Source organism: Schistocerca americana, chromosome 8, assembly GCF_021461395.2.
Source record: "Schistocerca americana isolate TAMUIC-IGC-003095 chromosome 8, iqSchAmer2.1, whole genome shotgun sequence".
NCBI classification, from domain to species: Eukaryota; Metazoa; Arthropoda; class Insecta; order Orthoptera; family Acrididae; genus Schistocerca; species Schistocerca americana.
The window spans coordinates 404,124,508-404,149,951 of record NC_060126.1 but is presented as its reverse complement, the minus strand read 5'-3'; the positions used below and the strand labels follow the sequence as shown (position 1 = coordinate 404,149,951).

Here is a 25,444-nt window from a genome sequence, read left to right as displayed (position 1 = left end):
CAAACAAAACAAGTCACTTGAGGAAACCATCCTTAGTGATCCATCCACTTGGATGGGCATCAAAAACACTTTCGACTGGGGCATCTTTCTTCAGACGATTGTCCATTCAAACACGGGGGAAGACAAACAGCGGTGGAATAAACACATCCCCTGCAGCATCAACAGAGAGAAGAATTGTGACATCTATGCCTTTATCGCCTAAGGTCAATTTTCCAACTTGCTTTTTAACTTTAACACAGACGTTGCGCCAGTTTCGTCGGCGTTAAAAATCTTGGAGTGGCTGCACTTATACTTGTCCATCAACTCAGAAAGTTTGTCGAAAAATCCGTCAACTTGTTCTTTGCTAAAACCTGCCGCTTTCTGTAAACTTGTTGATTCCACTGTCCTCAGCTGCAGACCTGAATGTCTTTTCATAAACTCACAGTAAAAGTCTGTTCCTGCCTTCAATTTTTCTTTATTGAACCTATGTTATATTTTCATTTTCTCGGCAAAAGGTAAAATAAATTTTAAATGATGTTTTGGTCCAATAGTATTAAAAGTTAATTCGAAGTTAACCTCAACCAGAAGGTATTCAGAAAATGATATCAGCGTTCTGTATGTCCGGCGTGGCCAGCGATCTTCCTAGTAATTGATATGCACAGGTCCAACTTTGAGGTATAACGCACGCAGTAACTACCATGTTTTTTTATTATTTGATCTTGCATATTTCGACACTTTTCAAGCATTTTTAAGCATTTTTCATGCATATCTGCATGCATATTCTACGGTTTTTCTGATGCATATAATGCGGTCTCTAGTTATTACTTTCGATCCGTCCAATCACATCCAAATAAGACACATTTTTCGTGCAGTATGTGTTTTCCTTAAAGGCGTTTGGCACGAAAATGTGTTATATTTAGTTGCGATAAGGCGGATCTAAAGTGATAATTATCGACGTACTACTTCCGAATACGTGAATATGTTACAACCAGCTGACTACATCACGTGCCCTGTGCTCTGATTAGCTGACAGAAACCGAGTAGCTGCCATCTGGATTTGAGTACTTTCGAAGTTCACTCTGTATTTGGTGGATTTCGTGTTTATACTTGCATAATGAAAACACACAGTTTCAGTGATACACTCATTGAAATCGTCCAAAACTCAGTAGACTTTGTTGTGCTACAATAGCAGGAAGTCCGGTAACGGTACCTAGTAAATTGCAGGTTGTGGAATTTCGGTGTCCAAAGGCAGATGATTTCTCAGAAGTCTCGTAACAAAAATAGAAACTCCGCACTATGACAATGTTACAAGCTATAACGTAATTTTTGCCAAAAGGTACATTTCCTTTTGCAATCGTGGCAAAATGTTTCTTTAAGAAGGTATCTAGCATGTACCTGTTTGAAGTTTCACGCACGATGTAGTAGCTGTCGCACAAGAATGGAAACTTCCAGTCTCACTTATTTTCTTTCCTCAAGATAATACGCAAAATATGTAATTAACTTGTGAATAATATCTTGTTTTTATTTTCATTGGATAACGCCGCATTATTCATGGTTCCCGTCAACTAAAATAAGCGTCTAATTATTTGATTTCCATCACACTACTCACAATCCACCGTGTTTCCATAAATTAGGTTTTTTTTTAAGTTCCAAGCAAATTAACATTTAAATCTATCTGCTTTATTATTCACTGCCTTTCCATTTCTCGCGGACCCGCTCTGCTGTGCTATAACATCTCGAGTAGTGAAGGAAATTTCTCTTTTGATTGCGATTATCCAAGGGCATTCTTTTGTGCAATTGTCCTCGATCGATCTGGTATTGATGCCGTTTAAGTTCTGCGCGGTTGCGCCGGCTTTCAGCTGACGTTGTGTCCCTGGACCTAACTACGTCATTTCTTGCCAGATTAATTTTTGAGATAGCGTCGAATGTCAGCTGACTTAGCTTAAACATCAAAGATACAACTAACTAATTCTTCTTCTTTTTCTTGGTTCGACTCCGACCAACTCCGGGCCACAGCCATTGAAACCGTATAGAAAAACAAAACAACATCATGGACTTTCATTTCTTTGCTGTGGTTAACAACGACCTGATAAGTAAAGGACTATGATGATCACGCCTTCTCACGACTAACTTGTAAAAGTAAATAACATCGTATTCTGTATTTCCATGAAGTTTAACAAAACATCAGTATTGACTGATTGTTCCATTGGTTCTTGGTAGAACATTTTACACATTATGAATGAAAACACACACAACGGTAGTGTAATATTATAGAAAATTTCACCAGTGTCGTGTTCGGTTTCATTCACAACAGACCAGTAATTAAAATATTTTTTTTAAAATGCTCACACAAATGATCGTGAAAACGACGCGGCGAGTATTTGGGTATTTCATACTGGTCACTGGTGCACTATTTTGTCTGGCTCGACGTCCGAATTTGAACACACACACTCAAACAAACAACATACTATTATAGTTCGTACATACGCTTTGCAGATTAACTGAAGTTTCACAGTAGTATACCAGCAAATCGAAGTCTGCCATATGCTTCACCCTTGACTGAACTTCTTTCAACTCTTCTTCACGCTTCGTTATTCCCTTGAGAGGGGCCACATATTTCTATTTTTCAGTCGTTACACGATTAGTATTAATTAATAAATATCTTGTGCTGTGTCGTGCAGAGCTTCGAGTATTCGCGAACTTCGAGGCAGATGACTGTATCCATACAAAGCAAAATCTAACTTCCTAACAGATTCAAACTTCTGTCAAACCAGGATTCGTCCTCGGGCCTTTTCCTTCCGCGGACATGAGTTTAATTAAATCAATGGAAGCTCAATATTCAGCTCTCCACCGTCGTACGGCTTCTGCTGTGGACCATCTGTGTTTATTTTCGCAATTTTTAGGATTGTGTACCTCAACCGATAAAAACGGAACGCTTATAGAATCACTTTATCGTTCGTCCATTTCTCTCGACTATTAACAACGCTTTTTCTCATGAACGGGTAGACATATCAAGCTTAAATTTGTGGCCACATGCTGAGATCTACAGTCCCATGGCGATGCAAAGAACTGAAGCTTCTAAGTCAATGAAGTCAAAAGATAGGGCCATTAATGTCACAATTTTTGATTCTCCCAAACTCTCTCATCAAAATCTATACTCACTTCTGGTTGGCATGGAATAATAAAATTTGGCCGGAAGCAAGGTTTCAAAGTACAAGTAAAGCGAAAAAATCTGAAAATTGTTGATCAGTAATTACATCATACAATGAAGTTTTAGTAATTGCTATCCGATTCCAAACTCAAAATTAAAACACTCTCTGAAGTCTCGGAATTTCCGGGAACGAAATTTCGCCAGTATCAATGTTGACAACTGGCACAAATAGTAAAGATTTTCAATTATCGAGATCAAGTAACTGTCTATATACATAGGGTAGTTACATTAGTACGGAACTCTCCCAGCATGAGTCCTACTCGCACCTGGCCAATTTTTTTTTTTTTTTATTTTTTTAAATCGAAGAGGGAGACCAAGATATGAATACACTAAGCAGATTCAGAAGGATGTAGGCTGCAGTAGGTACTGGGAGATGAAGAAGCTTGCACAGGATAGAGTAGCATGGAGAGCTGCATCAAACCAGTCTCAGGACTGAAGACCACCACCACAACAACAACAACAACAACAGAGTCAATTTGGCTGTTCTCTCTCCAGTAAAAACGTTGACCCTTGTTAGTTTCTAAGTCACGACCCGTGGTTTAGAAGATCAGTCAGTAAATACTCTACATTTTACCTACCTGCTTTATGGCGTGAAACACCCATAAGGAAAGGCCACTACTAACAACGAGCGAAGTATTTACTGTCTACATCGTTTTGTAGCAGTAAGGTGAGCTCTCTCTGCAGGCATGTTTCGTCACCGACTGACTCATAATTCTACTGTTCTAGTACATTTCTCCTACTTTGTAACTGTGTCTGAATTAATAAGGATGAGGTGCATTTCGTTAGAGAAATGCAGCAGACACGCGGCTGAATAGAAGGCATATTGCCATACGGAACACAGATAACACATGTAAGTGGGTTGCTGTTCTATGAAAACTGTCTTGTATCAAATGAGTTCTGCTGCTGTTCAATGGAAACTGTCTTATATCAAATGAGTTCTATTCCCAATGTATTTCGAACGTGCTGAATTGCCACAATAGCAAAGGAAAGAAACGCTGGGCAGAACCAAAAGTGCATAATGCATTTTGTGACGGGCAAAACCGGATTAGTGGGAGTCTACCACGGGGAATTTTAACCGGGAAAATTAACGTTTGCAAAATGCTGCTGCTGGACCGGCCGACCGTGCGTCAACAGGCTGCGCACTGCGCGTTGCTGCTGCTGCTGAAGCGACCTTGGGCGAAGACAGCAGCGCGCAATCCCGCTGTATGCTTCCACGTGGCGGCCGCTGACGCTATCTGCTGAACACGGCATCATGGCAAAGAAATCTAGATAAGCTCAGCTCGCTAATCAGCGGCTAAGGGAAAAAAAGCCTGATTCGAGCCAGTTTGGAGTACCCTTTGCTTGATCACCATCTGTAGCAACCTGCTCTGGGTGTCTTCCACTCGGCTGTCGTTCGCGTACCTCGATGACACACTTAATTGCAATTACTTGTATAAACCGCCACCATCATACCGAGGTACAAGGTATCAAGTTGAGCTCCCACGTCAGTTGGCGTCCACAGTCCGAAGACTCCTTGTGATGCTCTGCAGGTTACTCTTATCATGTCCACAACAATACTTCAGCCTCGAATTATCCGAATCTGTAAACTCTATTCCAGCCTTGGCCTTCTAAGGAGTTTAAAAAGTAAGCACTGGATGTGGCGAAGTATCTGGAGTTATTTACATCATAAAATCATAAGGTCGACATGATCGTATTATCCACATTTATTCCACTGGATATTATTCTTTCTGGTTCACAAATCATTTTGGATAACCTTGTTTATGTTCATCCGTTATGCAAAATTCCGTAACACTACATACACTCCCACGTGCTTTACAGAATATAAACATACCAAAAGAGTGTGATTTATGGTAACAAAGAGCTTGAGTTGCAGCAGAGATTTTCTTTGGTTATCACTCATATTTGTACAGATCGAGTCTTAACTTGTTTCCATCTTTTTCTTTTATTTAAACATATTTTATTACTTATTGTTCGACATGTGCTCTTCCTGTACTGCCTTAATAAACTGACACAAAATACTTCTTGTAAGCCGGCCGGAGTGGCCATGCGGTTCTAGGCGCTACAGTCTGGAGCCGAGCGACCGTTACGGTCGCAGGTTCGAATCCTGCCTCGGGCATGGATGTGTGTGATGTCCTTAGGTTAGTTAGGTTTAATTAGTTCTAAGTTCTAGGCGACTGATGACCTCAGAAGTTAAGTCGCATAGTGTTCAGAGCCATTTGAACCATTTTTGAACTTCTTGTAAAACAAGTATGCTTTTATTCTCTTGTAACACACGATCCCAACCCAAAAATCATCAATATGCAGCTAATAGCAACTGAAGATTGACAACTCAACAACATTAAGGACTTTTCTAGTTTCTAAAAACTTTGTAAACAACGTTTATTAATAGAAAAGACGAGTGATGACCAAGAAAAATCTTTGCTCTAACGCAAAATCTTTGAAGATTAGCTCAAGTCACACTCTTTGGTTTGTTTGTATACCGTAAACCACAGGGGAATCGTTGCCTATAACAAAGTGTGTTACGAATTATTATGAAATTAACATATCTAGCGAACATAAATAACGTATTCCAAAGTGATTTGTGTGCCTTTAGTAAACCTATGGAATCAAATAAGTAATGTCATCAAGTCGACCTTATGATTTTATGATGTAAATAACTCCAGTTATCTCGCCACATCCAGTGCTTACTTATTACAATCTTTTTCTGTCCTGCTACAGCTATGGAAAGACCTCCGACGACGATGACATCTTCAAAAAAAAATGGTTCAAATGGCTCTGAGAACAATGGGACTTAACAGCTATGGTCATCAGTCCCCTAGAACTTTGAACTACTTAAACCTAACTAACCTAAGAACATCACACAACACCCTGTCATCCCGAGGCAGAGGAAATCTCTGACACCGCCGGGAATCGAACCCGGGAACCCGGACGCGGGAAGCGAGAACGCTACCGTACGACCACGAGCTGCGGACGATGGCATCTTCCAACAGGATAATTGTCCGTGCCACTAGGCAACAGCGGTTTGATGCGCTTGTCTTGGCTACCACTTTCGCCTGAAGTGAACCCGATAGAACACATCTGGGAAACTACCTGCCGGCAGCTCAGCACCCACAAAATGGAACTGCGTGACGTGTGCATAGGTATCTGGTGGCATATATCTCCAGAAACCTACCAAGGACTGCCGAATCCTTCTCACGGAAAATTGTTGCTGTAGGTTCCGAAAGAGGACCGTGCGACACTATTCAACTAGCCACAATGTTTTTTGCTCATCGGCGCATGAGAGAGAACATCCCCTCCCTCTCCTCCCCCCTCCCCAACAATCGTAACAAACAGAACTTGAGTTTGTTTGCGCCGGTATGTAAAATTAATCAATGAAGACAAGGAGGAGAGATGGTCTGCAATTACTGGTTTGTAAAAGCATTTTACTTAACTACACATAAAATATAGGTTCTACTTGAAATAGCTATGAGATACCTAACAGAATAAAGTAAGGCATTCGTGATTAGAATAAAGCACCATAGCGAAACGTTTAGGCTACTGATACAATATTTCATGCTGCATAAAAAAGCATGCCCTCAAAACTAACCAGTATACAATCACTGTAACGTGGCATTCAAAACATTCAACAGTTGATTAGTCCTGAAAGAACAATGCAGCACTCTTATAAAGAAAAAACGTTCCAAACCGGTCACGACAAGAAACAATAAAATGTGTTAAAGGAAAATCGTCTCGTCAGTGGTTGCTAGCTGTTATAATACAAATACGTAGCCCCCATTAATGTCACACAAAATAGGTTTAAAAAAAATTACACTCTAAAGTCAAACCTGACACCCGTACTCTCAGTACATTCCGCCTTTAAAAATGATCAGTCACATCACAGCAGTTTTTAGTTGATTGACAGGAAGAAGGTAATTTTTAAGTGTTTTTCTATTAATATGTAGAATTCCGAAAGGAAGAAACGGGTTTAGCGGGCCACAACTGTCAGGCATTAGTTCAAGGTGCATTCATTCAAGCGACTTCCTCACATCTTACTAACTAAAAACTGTCACTTTAGTCTTTATATAGGCCTAGTCGACTACAACCTGATCAACAATTCTATTTCACAGGGTTCCACCGCGTGCATCATCTGTCCTTTCATCACCTTATTAGCTCAATATTACTCTTCTATTTTTTTCTGGCTGTTTCTCCGCATCTACTATCATCAGGTCACGTATGTCATGTTCTCGTGGATCTTTGCTACAGCCAGCCCAATGCAATCTCGTCTTCATCACATCGACGATATTCTATTATGGTTCTTAATATTTCCTGATTCGCCATTCTAGCAGATGGTCCGCAATAACAGGTACAAAAGAGTCCAAAAATCCTGTAGGGGCTCTCGTCTTGCTTTCCACAGGTTAGTTGTAAAATTTGGAAAGAATTTCGTTTTCAAAGAAAATGATTACCTTGGATAAGAATATTTCTGTTGCCTGGAGTTTCAGATTAAAGCTACGTCATCTGCACAAGCAAGTCTAATACCTGATACCCCATGAGCTGAATACACCTGGACTTTGATGTTACAAAATGTTTTCTCTAATACGACAAATCAAATAGATGGTGGGCATATTTTCAAAAAGTCGCCCGCTCGTAAATCACTGACAAATTCCTCACTAACAGTGTTGTGATGGTTATAAATGTCAAAGTCACGTAACTAGTCTACAGGAAGGAATACGGTGAACACTAGTGTCAACAACAAATACGACTAACGTTCTCATCCAGAAATGCTGTTCAAATGGCTCTGAGCGCTATGGGACTTAACTTCTAAGGTCATCAGTCCCCTAGAACTTAGAACTACTTAAACCTAACTAACCTAAGGACATCACACACATCCATGCCCGAGGCAGGATTCGAACCTGCGACCGTAGCGGTCGCGCGGTTCCAGACTGTAGCGCCTAGAACCGCTCGGCCACCTCGGCCGGCAGAAAAGCTGTTTGAAGTGCTGCAGCTGCTGTTATGTAACAACTAACGATAAAAGGTGTACCTAAAGTACTACTCGTACATCGCTGGAGACAGTTATGCCGCACCCCGTGACGGGATTCTCGAGCGATGTGACTACAACTCCGTCCTCTAGCCTTTGCTCGGTGTCACAGGCTAACAAACACTGTACTTAGGTCGTCGACCCAATCCAAAACATGTCTTGGAAGCTACACAGCAAGCGAGTAAATTGACCGTGCAGCTAGACCATGAAAATGGCGCTGACAAAAAGGTGCTGTCAGTGCGGTAAAAAAAAGTTTGTGTTAAATACCAAGACAATGTGTTCCCTTCATGGTAGGTACGATCGCTAAATTAAGGAACAAATTCAAGCCAGAAATGGTGGTTAGCAAAGGAAACCCTCTACGCTGATGCTCTCTCTGACGACAACCGTGATTTTTCGCGATAACTGGATTAATAAGCGGACGAGTAATGTGAAATCGGCCAACTCCTTGCATACTGTGCGGCAACACTGTTCGTGCAAACCATGTTGACACTCGGAGCGCGGTGGCAGATGGGAACGACCGCAAAGGCATTTTCCATTTACTGTTCTCCCATCAGCCACTGCGACGCTAACTTTGTCAGCGCGAATAGTACTGATGAACTTGAGATTGGCTTTGCGTTTATTACTATGACTGCGCCAAGCGAGAATCGTGCGTCGCAAAAGTTTCTGCACTGCAGAATGAATCTAAATTTTTTCTGCACTTGTTTTTCATCTCGTTTTGTTTCGCTTTAATTTTTCCAATAATGCACGCATTTGTAAACACTTGTTTTCATTACAAGCTGTATCTAAAAATTTCAGTGAATGGTAACATAAAATAGGGAAAACAAAATATGTTCACTTGTCATCATCAAAGCAATCTCGATTGCCGACAATTCACTATAGGCCACCTTTAAAAAAAGGCTCCTGAAAACTGCATGCCATTTTTTTATCTGATCGAAGCAATGTATGTCACCCGCTTCAGGATGCGCTTCGAAACGGTGACAAAAAACACCTGTTCATTACAAACGTAATGGCTGCCTTTTCTTTGTCATCAGTCTTTTGACTGGTTCGATGCAGTCCGTCGCTAATTCCTCTTTGTTCCAACTTCTACGTGTAGCTGTTACAAGAGTAGTTTTTCGCCTGCATTCAGTTTTGCCTTTGCGTTAACACATTGACCGAGTGGTGAAACGAGAAACATGTGGAATCTGAAGAGCTTTTTCGTGGATTTCCTTTTTCCTAGCTAGTTAATTGTGTGGATTGTAACTACAGCGTGAAACCAAATTACTGTCTGCAGTCCCTCCGCACAACTAAGGACACCCTGGAAAGAACAAAGGCAAATGTGAACAAAATAATAAGCCATCATTCGTAATTTCAACGAATACATGTTTTAAGAGAAATGATTCTGGGGGCTCTTGCCGTACCGAAGCCGTCGTGATTCCTAGACGAGCTTTGATTCCGAAATAGTTCGCGTCGTCGACGAGAGCAAATAAAAGAACACTAAAATCATGTTTATAAGTGAAACAGCTGCTTCCAATGATGTGTGAGTACTGCAGAACCATAAGTATGTTAGCCGTCCAAACACCCCAAACACTGCGGATACTTGCACCTCACTTCAAAATCTCACGAGACATGCACTCACTCTTCTGCTGCGTTTGGAGGCTGAAGGTTTAAAAAGAAAAATTGGTTTGACAGAATAACAACCATTGCCACACACACACACACACACACACACACACACACACACACACACAACCACAACCACGCGCTACCCCATTTGTTGGATAGCACTGCTCGTAGATCCGGTAATGACGAAGTCTTTATACCCTGCTGCGCTCAGGAAATCAAACTTTCACAGAAGGCTTGCCACCTCTGGAGGATATATCGCGTAAAAAATTAAAAACCATACGCACATATCTCCAGTATCTGGCAAAAATGCACACCCATATGTACTTTTTATTTGTAAATGAAATAGGAATCCTAACATTTAACTTCTGGCATTTCTTCATTAGCCGCTAGCCAGTCCTCGTAGCTTACAGATTCACATACAGCAGAAACTGCTCCCATCTATGCTTCACAAATTTCAATCCCAACGTATCCAGCTTTGCCAATGAATCGAATTAATTAGACCTACAACAAAATGAACCACAATTCGCATTCACGTGTTTTCAACACATATTGATAATTAGATATTGATCGATTGGTCGAACTTTCGAGTCGCATCTTATACACTTAATTGTAAATATGCATTTTCCTATGGGCTTCAAACAATGATAATGTACATTCCGCAACGAGCACATCGGATGCTTCATACTGATCGACTAATCACTTTATAAGGCTTTTTAAAGCAAATTTATTCGGCCATATCATATTTTTAAGCCACACCAACGCATTTCAATTATTCTAAGCGTGAGAGAGGAATACCAGAAATGTTTTATATGGATTCTTTCTTCTATTCTTCTGAGGGGTTTTGTGTTGCGTCGGATATGTGACGCACGTCAAATTGCTCCGGATTCCAGCCAGATTACCTTCCATTCGTGCACAGATTTTGAGAAAGGCTGGTATTCAGAGTCGAATGTATTTGTTTGCGCCTGTGGGCTGAACGAGTTTTCCTCTTTAGGCTTTAGTAAATGTGTTATTTTTTCCTAGAGATTGTTTTCTGATTTGTTTGTAGCACGAAAACGTCGTCTTTTCTCTATAATTTATAGCGTGTTGTTCAACACTTTAAAAGCTGAAGACAAAACAACGGATCATTAAACCGTTCATACCTTGCTTCCGCATGAAACAGATTATGTCTCACACACCCCCTCTTGCAACAGGAAAATAAATCGATAGTAGGTCCTGTGGCGTAATATGGAAAGTCTTAATGATATGGAAAGTCTTAAGTATGAAGGTAGATGAGAAGAAACTGTTACTTTTCGGGAAAAAAATCTTTTACCCACTATGAAATACGTATGGCAGGAGAAGAATGAACCAAGAACTTTCTATTAAATGATGCGACCTAACTTTGGCCATAAAATGACGACGAAAATATTTTGATGGGGCAGCCTCAACACATTCCAGCCAATGTCGTGATAGTGTTAAGGCCACAGTGCTTCGCAGAGATTCTAAAAGGAATGGGTGGACGAAGAAGTCTTAAGGACCTACAACAAATTCGTGTCAAGGAACTTCGACGGATAAGTACGTAACCGGACAGCCACTGGAAGAGGACTGAAGTCAGCAAATGATGCACTTCATAGAAAACGCCGTGAATTATTATATAACACTAGCAGAAGCGTACTGATACATCAGTTCATGATAGTTGTGATGTATTGTTTTATAGTTACATCTGATGCAGACTTCTAACAAAGAGGTCGAGTTCCTGAGACTGCACGCCTTTTGGCCAAATTAGATGCAAATATATCCAGCAGTGATAGCTGAAACTGAAACCTAGGCCCTTGCCTCTGGTAAATCTGTATGAACACCGCATACCACATGAAAGCTTCAATGCTCGTTGCCCTCTCTCACATTTCCAGTCTCGACAACTCTTCTCCTGCTGATATCCGCATAGCTTGGAAGCCTTGGAGAAACGGTTGACTAAAGCCGGTTTTACAAGGCAACCTAACAAATTATGGAACGGCCAAACATCGCAGCTATGCGGTGCGCCAACGGTGCTCACAAATACATCAGCACACACTGATTGTGTGCAGCTGTTATGATCCGGCGACGACGATACACTACGTTTATTTTTCTACTAAAAACACAACATCCGTGCACGCCAGTTGTTAATAATACAATCGTGTGACCCTGCTGCTCAAATGAACAACGTGTCGAAGAAATAATTATAAAGTAAAATACTACTATTTTCTGTTCAAAGCGTTTTCGGAACTGTCATATCGTGGTATTACCATAGGGAGGGCTGAATAGGTCTCAATTTGATATCTGTGACTCAACAAAACGTTATTAAATTCGCTCCTATTCCATTTCTACATGACAAGGAGGAATTTAAAGAAGTCCCTAAACTAGAAAAGACAGGCGAACTAATGGATGACTGGACAAGAATTGATGTCGGTCATACAACTCCAGCACGACAGAAACAACAGCAACTAGAAACTTTTAAACATGAAATATATATCAAACTTCCTAACAAATTAAAACTGTTGTGTGGACCTTTGCTTTTTGCACGAAAATGCTCTACCAATTGACACACTCCACTGCAGGGTGAAAAATCATGAAATGTTTATATTTGAATAAATTGGGAGTAACCGCCAATGCATATAATTTATTGACTTTTCTCGTCGTTAAAATCAATGAAATTTAGTAGATTTTGTCTAAAAAACACTATTATCAGCGATGGTTACAAAAATATTTTGACAATCCTAAATTGCATTAATTATTTCAATCCATCATCTGAATTGTTAAAATTATACACAAGTCAACAATACTGGCTAAATTATTATTTTTTTAACTCACACATTTTGCGATGTGTAAAAATGATTCCGAGCTGTTACGTATCATTGAGTCAATGGCATCGGGGTACTCCTCTAGGAGATCTGCAGTACGTCCTCTTTGCAAGTACTTTCAACAGCGGAAACCCGGTTTTAGTCATTCCCATAGCACCGATACGTTGGTCCTATAATGGTATAAAAAATATACCTTCCTGACAGGGGTAAAAAAGTCCGTCCATCGAGACCTTGCCGGAGATTCTCGGTTTTCCAAGAAGCTGTCACATTTGCACATCAGTCGGCCCGGCCCTTTATGAAAACTCAATCAGTACACATCGAGCCTAAAACAGTACGTAAGCTGTAAATTACCCCACTGTTAAAACAAGAGGTGACCTCCTGCTGCAAGTGTATCACCGGTTTCCAAACTGATATGGCCCAAGAGCTGAATCGCTCCTTTCGTGATCTGAAACAATCGGTTTCATCTATTTGCCAGTATAGCAATTTGCACTACCCATGGTTACAACAAAATGCTGTACGTTAACTCTGAAATGATTTATATCTACGTAATATACCCCGAAAGCCACTGCACCGTGTGTGGCGAAGAGCACACACTATAGCAATATCATTTTTACCTCTTCCCGTGCCATTAATGAATGGTGCGCGAAAAGAAGTCTCATTCTTTCCATTCTGTAGGCCTATAAGATCATATTTCTCTAACTTTCTTCTAGTGATCATGATTACAGGCAACTGCGTCCTTTATGGCAAAACGGATATTTGCTGAAAATGTTTAAAAATGAGAAAGAGTGACAACTGATTTGGGAGAGTATTACAACATTGTTTCTGCATCTACTTGAGCTTAGGTTTTCGCCTGGCAACAATGGAGAGTTACAGTTCAGTTAGTAGAACGCGCTTTTTGTGTGCACCAGCAGCCTTATACTTCGGTAATGGCCTGGTCGTTTCCACTCATTAGCCACGCCTCCAACGCTGGTATTCACATCAAACACAACTATACCGCATAGAAAAGACTTTAAGATACATGTGCGCAGATCCATGTTTAGTGTCAAGAAACAGGTCGCCTATCACGGACGGGAAAATTACTAAAAAAAAAATACAAGATACAGTAAAAACGCAAATGTGACAAAATCTAGTAAAAACGCAAATGTGACAAAATCTAGTTAATTGCTATCTTAGCAATCGTTCAGCACTGTGTTATGTGCCATAGTGCTGAATTAATCTCGTTTTTATGGAAGTAAGGATGGTTATAGAAAGAACTCTAGTGGAGCTCTAATTCATTCCTTAATCACTTGTAAGTTACTATCGACGAAATCTTGTTCGTTGGTACGTGCCTCAATGTTTTTTTCTCCATTTTCATTGTCTCGCTGAGTTCACTTTTCTGTCTTATAGTGTGTTTAGATGGAGCATATTTTTTGGTCTTGCTTGGCTTCAATAGCGTTGCCGTCAACACTGCTGCAATGTGGCTGCAATAGACAACACTTATATAGGTACGGGTGGGCAATATTGCTGATGTTGCACGTAGTTGCCGACCTACTGCCGAGAGGTTGGAAGTGTCGTCCACCAAGGGTGGAGAATAACTGGCACTGCCATGGAGGTACGAAAAGGAGGGAGGTGGCAGTAAAGACACGCTGTGCGTTGTTTTGAAGCCGGAGTGGAAAGGGCCTGCCGGCATTTTAAGTAGCCCAAAACTTTAGCAGACTATTGTTTACGACTGCTTCTTGTTCATTACTTCTGTCGGTGCGCGCAACTGTTTTAAATACTAGAATTTATAGATCCTACAAGAATAACATTGTGCCAGGAAAGCAATTTCGATTTCGAACGTTTTTCTATTCTTGAATGCGTATTTGCTCTAGTAATACGACACAAGAGTGACGCCACGGAAGTGACACCGCGGTGAACTATGGCGGGTAGTACGAATGCAGCGAACCAAATGTTTTGGGCTAGTTAAAATGGCGGAACTGTTTGTTACGTAGTGCCACTTCCCTCCCCCCCCCCCCCCCCCTTTTTAACACCTTCATGGGTACCGCAGGGCAATATCTACCTCTGCCGCTGTCTGTGAATGCTTTCCTCTCGCTCTCACCTGTTTCCTACTTCTCTCGCCGACAGCGCTGCAGTCACGTGTCTGAATGAAATATTGTTTCGGTTAGGCATATTTTAGCAGTTGCTTCTTGTTGTGTATAACGATGGAGAAGAAAACAATCGAGAGAACTGCGACCCTTCTTAAGGATTTCAAAAATAATGTATAAAAAATCTGTCTGAAAAACAGTTGGCAAGCTTACGCCGATGAGCTCGGAATCACGCTTCATAAGGCATACAAAAAATTCCGAAGCCTTAAAACCGGCAAAAAAAAAAAAAGTTGTGTAGGAAGACAATAAGCACAGGAGACTGTTTCTCGAGATGTGATTGTAGCAAGAACTGATACTGTACCGGTAAACATTGGTATGTGATGGTAAACAAAATAAAATGTTAATAAAAATTATATTCTTATTTCAAACTTATCTTAATGAAATCTTTCAGTCCTACCAGAACACTGCACACTTCTGGTAGGGGTCATGACGCTTATAGAGGAATAGTGGATTTTAAAGAAGCACTGTATAAAACCTCTGTACTCATAAAAAAAAAAAAAAAAACCAACACTCATGATCGCCAATTGGGTTGTTACTGGTAAACAATCTCTCATATCTGTATTGGTTTTAGCAATTCTAGAACATAATGGTTATAGGGGATATTCGACATTGTGTTTCGACATACTATTAAAATTCTGCAACAGGTACTTGTAGTTCCAGCATAAGTTCACTAGTTAAATTTTCTCGAACATTCTGCTTACATAAAAAGAACGAGCCACTAAGGGCGATTTCTCTTGTTCTTTCTAATCATTCCCTGTGTGATGTAAAAGCAGCACAACATACTCACTTTCACTAATTTGCAGTGGCCACAATGTTGACGGACAACGTCGTTGGAATATATTGTCGGGAATCGTGCAAATTTTATGGCTCATGTAAGTATACCTTTACTGGACACTTGGTAAGTTGTCCTTGCATTTCTTATGGCACAACTTAAAATGTCAGGAGAGCTGTCGTAAAACTTTCCGACAGATTAGAAATGTATGCCGGACTGGGACTCGAACCCGGAACCTTGCCTTTCGCGGGCAATGCTCTTACCCACTGAGCCATCCAGCCATCTTTGACAGCTTCAATCTGTCAGCGTCCTTCTACTACTTCTAAACTTCTCAAAAATTTGGCGTAGCTGTGTGTACAATATGCCCTCCTGCTATTCTGTACAATTCCTCATTTTCTCTCCACCACATGTAGGCCTACATCATTTACTACGAAATCAAATTGTAAATGACCAATGCCAAATCTAGTCAACAAACTATGGAATTACTTACATGCTATCAGATTCTTATTCTTGGAAACAGAGGCCATTTTCTGATAAAAATTATAAAATAATTTTCCTTCTTTTGAACGGTAAATTTCTGGTATTCCACACCAATTTTGGTCAGAACTGTATCAAGATTTCAGTAAATAATTATGACAAAAGTATGCAATGGTGATGAAACATTATATCTTAAAGGTTGCATTGGATCTACATAAAAAGATGCGAGTTCCCAAAGCTTGCAGCACGACACAACCAAAGATGATCAAAAGGAGATTACAAAACAAAACTCGATAGTAACAGCAATACTAAAATACCCGCTCTGTAAACAGCAGTCAGATCGAGAAGTAAAGGAAGTGTTCTTCAAAAGTTTGCTGCTTGTATGACGCTGTCGCACTGGACATGATTCTATGCTGCCCACGTGTGAAATGTAAACCTACCTGCTCGTACATCATCAGTATATAGCCAAGACTTTCGCTGAAAAACTCCACAATTTCAACTTGTTATAAAGGCGGCAAACAGAAGTGTAGTTACCTGAATTCACTTCGTAATAATCTGACTCCCATACCTCCGTGCACGTGCTGTGTGCTTCCATGTGAATTTCCCGTGGATTGGCGGCTTCTGGTCCAGCTGGCCTCCGCCTATTTTTGATATTAGGAAGAATATCCTACCCTTTGCTAACACATTGGTCCTTTACTTTGTGCAGCAGTTGGAAGGATACGGTGGTTACCCTTTCCAACACACGTGATACAATAATTTGCTCTCGCATACTCCCTTTATCTAATTATTTATCTCCATCTCAGTTTTATGCCAAGATCTTGTCTTTTATTGACCTCAAACTGGCAACAATGTTCTTGCTGTCTGGCCGTGCATCATTTTCGGCACAATACTGTAGCATTTAACACTTTCACCACATTTATAGAACACAGAAACGATGAAATAGGTGAAAACATCTGCTAGCGACGTGCTCATATTGCACAAAGAAACATCACTTAGGGGCGTCTGGGTGTTACACTTAGCCTGTAGGAGAAGTAGTCATGAGATTTTAATTAACACTGCGAAAAAATAAATTTATGTCTGTTTGTTTGTTGTCTGCCATCCTGAAACGCACCAAAATTTCGCTAGCTTGTGAATCGGGTCATGAGTTTCAAAATATGTTTTGACATAAAAAGGAAATTTAATTCTCAATTTTTGCTGAAGAAGATTGTGATTTGAAAGTCTTATATCTTTCTCCTGAAATAAAGATGACTTCAGGAGATATAACACAACAATATTTTCGTAGCATGTGTAGAACATATTTTCTTTATTTTGTCACACTGGCACATATTTGAAAATCTAATAAACTTTCTGACGAGATGTTTAAAAAGAAGATAGTTCTGATAACTAATTTGATTCAAGCAACAAAAAGTACATTTGTTTAATAAATGGCAAGGAATTGGAGCATTAATCTCACTGTATCTTGAATTTATCTATTATAACATTTTTTATTAACAGACAATTAATAATTTTTTTCATTCGTGTAAAAGGATAAAGTTTCAATTAAATACTTTTATCTGTTATTGATGAATACGAATAAAAAATTTTATCTGTATTTTGCTCTCGCACAGTGCAACCATGTGTGGGCCACTCAATGGGCCAAGCTCCAACAGGGTTCTACAGTGTAGCATGCCGCTCTAGGAGCCAAAACAAAATGTTGCAACCCATTGATAATGTGGAGTGGAATGTCGAAATTTGTTTTTGACAGCGGTGGAAATGTATTATGGCCAAAGCGGATAGCTAAAGAAGTCACCTGGTTTGGTCTGACACAGCTGTAACATTTTCGCTGTTGCCAAAAATGAATTACCACACAGCACTGCACTTTATCAATAGTTGTTTTGACCATAATGTATTTTAAAAACAAAGCACTTCCAATCAATGGTATCTGTATATAATATGAAAGAAATGTCATTATTTCCTTTATCAATGGGCTGTCTCATTTCATTTTGGCTACTATGGCAGCGTGATATGGTAATGTGGCATGGGGATTTCAGTATGTATCAGGACTGCAGACACCTGCCTGAAGAATAAACAAAAAATTCTGTTGCCTTTTAGCAGTGTCAGTGATACATATGGGACATGAGATGCCAGACTAACCTATGGTTCTTGAAGAGGAATAAGAGATGTTTCAGTAGCTGCCGCGCCTCGTAACATTAGCCAAAACGGCACTGCTATGCTAGTACTGTGAATGGCTGAAAGCAGGGGAACTATAGCCATTATTTTTCCCGCAGGCATGCATGTCTACTGTACAGTTGAATGATGACAGCATCCTATTGGGAAAAATATTCTGGAGGTAAAATAGTTCCCCTTTTCGGATCTCTGTGCAAAGATTACTCAGGAGAATGTCATCAACAGGAAAAACAAAACTGGTAGTGTAAGGGTCAGTGTGTGGCAAGCTACCTCCTTCGATAAGGTAGGTAGGCAAGCAAATTTAAAAAGGGAACTGCATATGTTGAACTTAGATAAAGTGGGAATTAGTGGAGTGTGGCAGCAGGAAGAACCAGACTCTTCCTCAGGTGAGTACAGAGTTACAAGTACAAAATCAAATATGGATGACGCAAGAGTACGTCTAATAATGAATAAGAAAATAGGAATGTAGGAAAGTTATACACTATGAAAGCCAAAACAGACACAAAGCCAAAATCCACAACAGTAGTACAAGTTGATATGCTAACTCCGCAGATGATAGAGAGATTGAAAGTACATACAATGACATAAAAGAATTTATTTGGATAGTGAAGGGATATGAAAATTTAATTGTAATGGGGGACTGCAATTCAATAGTAGCATAAGACACAGAAGTAAAAATAATAGGTGAATATTGGCTGTAGGTAAGGAATGAAAGGGGAATCCCCTGGTAGAAATTTAGACAGAGCGTAATGTGATCACTGCTAACATTTGATTTAAGAATTGTGTGATAAGGTTGTATAAATGGAATAGACCTGGAGACATTGAAAATATTATGATAAGACAAAGATTTGGGAACCAGATTTTAAACTTTAAGATATTTCCGAGGGCAGATGAGGGCTCTTACCATAATTTATTGGTCTGCAGATTAAAACTAAAGAAATTGCAAAAAGGTAGGAAATTAAGAATATGGACTTCGATAAATTGAAAGGAACAGAGGTTGGTAAGAGTTTCAGAAGGAGCATTAGATAACGATTAACAGGAACAAGGAAAGGCGTACAAGAGATTGTGAATGGGTGGCTTTGATGTGACGTAATAAAGGCAGCTGAGGATCAAATTAGTGAGAAAGATAAGGCTAGCAGAAATTATTCAATAACACCAGAGGTATTAAATTTAATTGATAAAGGGACAAAATATAAAAATACAGTAAAAGAAGCAAACAAAAAGGAATAGAGACATCTAAACAAAACAAACTGACAAATTGCAAAATGGCTAGGCAGAAATACATAAGGACAAATGCAAGGCTGTAGAGGCACGCATAACTAGGGAAAGAAAATAGATGCCACCTATAGAAAATTAGAAAGACTTTTGGAGCAAAGGGAAGGGCCTGTATGAATAGCAAGAGCTCATATGGCAAGCCAGTAATAAGTAAAAAAGGGAACGTTGAAGGATGGAAGGAATATATAGAGCAGCTCTACAAGCGAAATGAACCTGATGGCTATATTATAAAAAGAGAACATTTAGTAGGACAACATGAAATGAGACACACGAAACTGCAAGAAGAATTTGATGGACCACTGAAAGACCTACGTGAAAACAAGCCCTCTAGAGTACATAAAATTTCCATGGGAATTGTTGGTATCCTTTGGAGAGCCATCCATGATAAAACTATTCTATCTGGTGTGCAAGATACATCAACAGATGAAATATAACCACACTTCAAGAATGTGGTATTCCAATTCCAAAGAAGGTAGGTGCTGACAGGAATGAATCCTGACAAACCATCAGTTTAACGAGACAGCAAAAATATCCAATCGCTGATAATATAATGTAAATGGATAGACAGAAAAAACCTAGTCACCAAACAACAGCAGGAGAACACACACAAAGAAGGATTTAACTTTTACAAGCTTTCAGAGCCAGTGGCTCCTCCTCCTGCAGAGCAGTTGAAGGGGAAGGAAGAGGGGTGAAGGAAAAGGACTGGAGAGGTTTAGGGAAAGGGATACAGTTAAGAAAAGTCACCCAGAACCCCCGATAAGGGTAGATTTACCGGACGGGATGAAAAGAAAAGAAAGTCTCCCCTGCTCTGTGGATAGGGCATATCCTGAGGCATTAAGGAAATGTCAATCTGATTATGGACACAAGTGTGGGGGATAAAAGTTGTACGGAAAACCAGGTGATGAACACAGCAAGCAGACTGAAGTAGTTATTAAGAGATGAAGAGACTTGCGCAGTATAGACAAGGATGGAGAACTGCATTACATCAGTCTTCATAGTGCAGACAACCACCACCACAACAACAACAATAATTAAAAATTTATGATTACCTGTCACAGGCTGGTCAACTTTCATGTAGACCTCTCTATAACCCCTACATGCCTACTAGGTAGGTATACCTAGAGCTGGTTTAAGTCTGAAGTGAGAACTTCAGTTGTCAAAGGGAGAGGGGTGACCAAGTGCACAATAAGAATACAAGATGCATCATAATTAATGGCACAAACTGACAGGGTGAAAGTATATGATAACTGAAGCAAAAACATTCCCGCTAACATGGGTCCACAAATGAGCCGTATGCAGGATAATTGCAAATGTGTATCTACGAGCCACCAGTAACTTTGGCATCAAATGTTGTCATAGATAGTGTAAATGTCAATTTATCCACTAAGTTTCCATTTAATTGTGATCAAATTTCACTCAAGATCAACCATAAGAAGAAAATCAATACCACTTCAGTAAGTTATATGTGGTAAACAGAGTTTTCCAAAACTCAGGAATGACTGTTTGGACTGTCAATTTCAGCCACTGAAAGAAAATACGTCTAACTCAATAGATCTAATTTCTATTTTCCAAGAGACTGCTAAGTTAAAGGTTAGAAAAATTTCGATCTCATGTTTTTATCGAAGGGAAAAAACTGTCAATATGTATACCAAACCACAGTAGAAATTAATCAAGACTTTATTAACAGAAACATTTTTCTTTCTTATCACACACAAATTTCCTTTTGAATTAAAGTACATAACAATTTGACTATATTTATCAATTTTCAATTACTTTCATAGAAAATTTCCTAAAATTTGCCTATGTACTCTTGAATTTTCTTAGCATTTAACATACAACTAGTGCATTTAAACGATGTCTTATGTTTAGCATGTTATAATAAAAAGAGATATTTTTTTATACTTCTGTTTCACATTTTCTGATACAAAGTAAAATAATTTGTAAATCATAGAATTAAATTGTTCCGATTATTAAAATAAAATCAAAATTTGTATTTTCATTTTTTCGACTCAGTTTGATACACATTTTACTGAGGCTAGAAAAATAAAACAGGTGTAGTTCTTTCTACAGTCATTAAAATCCTTTAAAGGTCCTAGAAATTGTCCTAAATGTGAATGAATTTTTATCAGAATAAGTTTCAGAAATTCATTTATTGTACAGTGAAATGTCTGTGTAGTAATTTCTCAAACAAAACTATCGCCCTACTTACACGACCACTAGAATAGATATCTTTTTCGGGATCCTGCCAAAAGCCAGATGAAAGGCAACTAATGTCTCGAAGCGGGACGGTGGGAGGGAAAGGGGGGGGAGGTATGTCTACGTCGCTTGCGTGGAAAAATGTTATTAAACAATTCCTTGATATACCATTTTCGTCGTCTAGTTGTTCGTTAACGCCTTATGTCCCCTATGCAACACGGGCGTTACTCGGCAAATAAATAAGAGAACGACTAGACTGCAGAACCCTCTATGGCAGCTTTTTTACTGAGTAATTCAATAAAATCTTTTAGGGTAGGTTGCGTCATTATGAAACACTGAAACTAACTATAAAACCGTCGTTTTGACCGACTTAAGTTAGTCGCGCTGAAGAGAATCGCTGCAAAGTCGGTCGAAACATCGGCTTTAGGTCTACCCTCACGGTAACTAGTTTGTGTGTTGTGAAAAACGAGGTTTTTGACGCTCGTGCTTTTGAAATTGAGCAGTGAAGTTTCATTTCCTTTTATATCATTGACGCATCGAATTTTTCGATGAGCACCTTCAGAAGTATTACAAAACAGACGCAATTCAACTTCTGGCGACTGCCTCAAACGACTTACAATGTTTTCTTCGTTCACATTCCACTAGGAATGGTTGTCATTTACGCTTACCTCATGTTTAATCTTATCTGTGATAAGTAATTCTCAGTTACAAATGTTATTAACAACCCAACGGTTCAAGGACGATGTTACAGCCATACATCCAAGGCAGATGCGCACGGAGACTGAAACCTGTAAGGCTCAACTGCGAACGAAATCGTAAACACTGGTTTACAAATTCGAACATTTCCTTCGCTGTTATCACTGCGCAAACGCAAACAACAGACGGGTTTTTCTTGTGACTGCAGTAGAATATTACAAATATGACAAAACTGTCGCAAGTTGAAATGCTGCCTACGCATTGCCTGGTGACGAAAATGTGCAAAGTGTTCAAGGAAACAAGCTCTGCTTTGACGAAGAACTTTTCCAGCCACGCCAGAGAGAGAGAGAGAGAGAGAGAGAGAGAGAGAGCGGCTAGCGATGCGCGCGGTTGCCATATCTCCGTGGGAAGTTGGAGGGTGGGGAGGAGAGGGGAGTCACTGACCTTCGGGCGTCCCCTCCCACTCCTACTACTTGGCCGCAAACTCAACGGACAAGCCTGCCTGGCTCTGTGAGTGTGTGTCCCACTTGCGTGCCTTCGTCGAACGGGCAAAGCGGAGTTCACGACCGCCACAACGTCGTTAGTGCCCGTGGCGCAAACGCCGCTCGCTCGTCTGCTGCCCGTGATGAAGGGAAGACCACCCGCTGGCGAAAGGGCTGCCGATCGAAGCTTTCCCGATAACCATTTAAAGTAAATGCCGGAAGCAATCGCGTGCCGAGAACTCGAACGACTGTTTGAGCTTCTAAAGATTCCAACATTTGCGTAGAAATCACATGGGCCTCAGGGCATTGTAAAATCTCCGCTGACAGTATCTTTGTCGAGGCCTTTGTTCCGAATATCTTTATACAAAAAATACCCTTCTTTCGACGATAAAAACATTACGAACCACTAAAATGTGAAAGTTCTGTTACAAACTGTGATTTCTTTAAAAAGGATGGAATATGTAGTAGTAAAATTATGTACAGCATCCCCACTGACAATAAGTTTAACACAAAGCAATGGCACAATGTGCATAACACAGAAAAGCACATAATACTAAGGTTTTCACACTGACAATGCCATGAGGATCACCATGAGATAACAAATACCACTGCTGTGGATAGACAGTGACTTCAGTATATGCAGAGACTGTTGTTAGCAATCCTAAAACAGCCACAGGAAAGCACATCAAAACAATGAGCATGTCAAAAGTGTGGCTTGCCGATGGTACATCAAGTGTGTTCCAATATAAAACAAGTTTTTATATAAGGCACATTCAAATTATTATTTTGACGTGAAATATGCACCATGGTGTGGCATTCTAACATTGCCTTTTGTTAGAGATTAATACAAAACTGAAAAGCTGCACAGAAATAAAACCATTATGGGTTCTACTTGAATCAAATCACATTAGTGACAGAAATTCACTAATGTTTTGATTAGAAAGAAATTGTCACTGAGATCTGGACAGGCAGAAATAATTAACGATACACTATTGACATGTTCTGAGACATCGAGGGATCACCAATTTAGTATTGGAGGGAGACCAAGAGATGGATACACTAAGCAGATTCAGAAGGATGTAGGCTGCAGTAGGTACTGGGAGATGAGGAAGCTTGCACAGGATAGAGTAGCATGGAGAGCTGCATCAAACCAGTCTCAGGACTGAAGACCACAACAACAACAACAACAACAACAATGAAGCAAATCACACTACTAAAGTCAATCATTAAAATTGTTCTTGGAGTGGAGGATTATAGTAGCTGTAACGCAGATGGTTGTTTATCATATAGCTTAATTTAATTACCCCATTATTCCACCATGACATAAAAAAACACCTCTGTAAATAAAGAAACAATCATATGACAAAAAAAAACAGGCAAACCCCCCCCCCCCTCCCCTCTTCCACAAAAAATATCTAGATCACAGTACAAGCATAAAGATGATGAAAACCCATGTTAATTGAATTCATGGTTTGTTTATAGCTATTATGATAAGCTGCAACTCTACAAGAACACATATTTTGCTTGGAAAGGTCTTTGACAGCAGCCCTTCTTAGATACAATCTATATTACATCACTTAATGCATAAAAAGAGCCACCTGGATCCCCAGTTGCAGGTTGCCTACCTAACAGTCTTCAGGGGAAACAAAAATTTAATTTTCAATATTTCATATAATTACTGACCAAATTTAAAGAGCTGTCATAATCTAACCATTAAGAGGCATAATCTTACCCTACAGGTTTAACACAATACATCAAGTATTAAAGTTGGGAACTGTGTATATGTCTTAAGCAAGACTAAGTCACAGCACACAAATTAGCCAGACTACAATCATCCAGTATTTAAGAATGAGAGCACTTAATGACTTCCACCTGACTTTACATACACCTTCAAATCTTTTCAAATTTTTTTCTCAACAGATATACATCTCTCTCAACATCACACACAAAACAACAAAAAGAAAATGTTTATTGCTTACTACATTTTCATTGACACAGTAAAACTTCAGCATGATGCATGACATTTTAATTCACAACTTCTTTACTATTAACTTCACTCACAATATTTTTTTGCAGGCAGAACCCACTTATACCACTGTACATACCTGCAAAATTGTATGTAATTGACCACTGACCATTGAAAAGAGTTGGGCTACATTTATTACATGATCTTTCTCAATGTAGATTATGTAACAAAACATAAAGACAAGGCAACATACTGCAGCTTTGTGGAGATCTAAGGTGGTAAACAACGCACTGCTAAGCCTCACACATCCATCTTGACAAGATGAAGACATATTCTCCTCCTTACTAGCTACAACTGAATGAATAATATAATTTATTTTCCTTGCCCATCCTGAAATCTTGCAACATACCTTTCCATAATCAATAGTATTAGAGTAACGAGACTGTACTACAGCTAGATGAAATGACAAGGCCTGGAGTCATGGCAGGTTTCCAAGAAATTGAATTGTTAATTTAGCCTGTCAACATCACATTGTATACTTCATGTAAAATACAACACTACACTGAAAAACTGGAGAAAAAATTGTAAAGCTGACACTGTACAAATTAAGTGAAGATGGGGACTGGGAGAAAGTGGGTGGTGTCTTGCAGTCCTCATTATTGCAACACCTATC

General features: G+C 39.6%; 1 protein-coding gene across 1 annotated transcript in view; it reads right to left on the bottom strand.

Moving 5' to 3' along the window:
* The window catches only part of LOC124545193 (nuclear receptor corepressor 1-like), a 266,373-nt gene that overhangs the window by 222,119 nt on the left and 18,810 nt on the right, over positions 1-25,444 (bottom strand). The window lies entirely within an intron of this gene.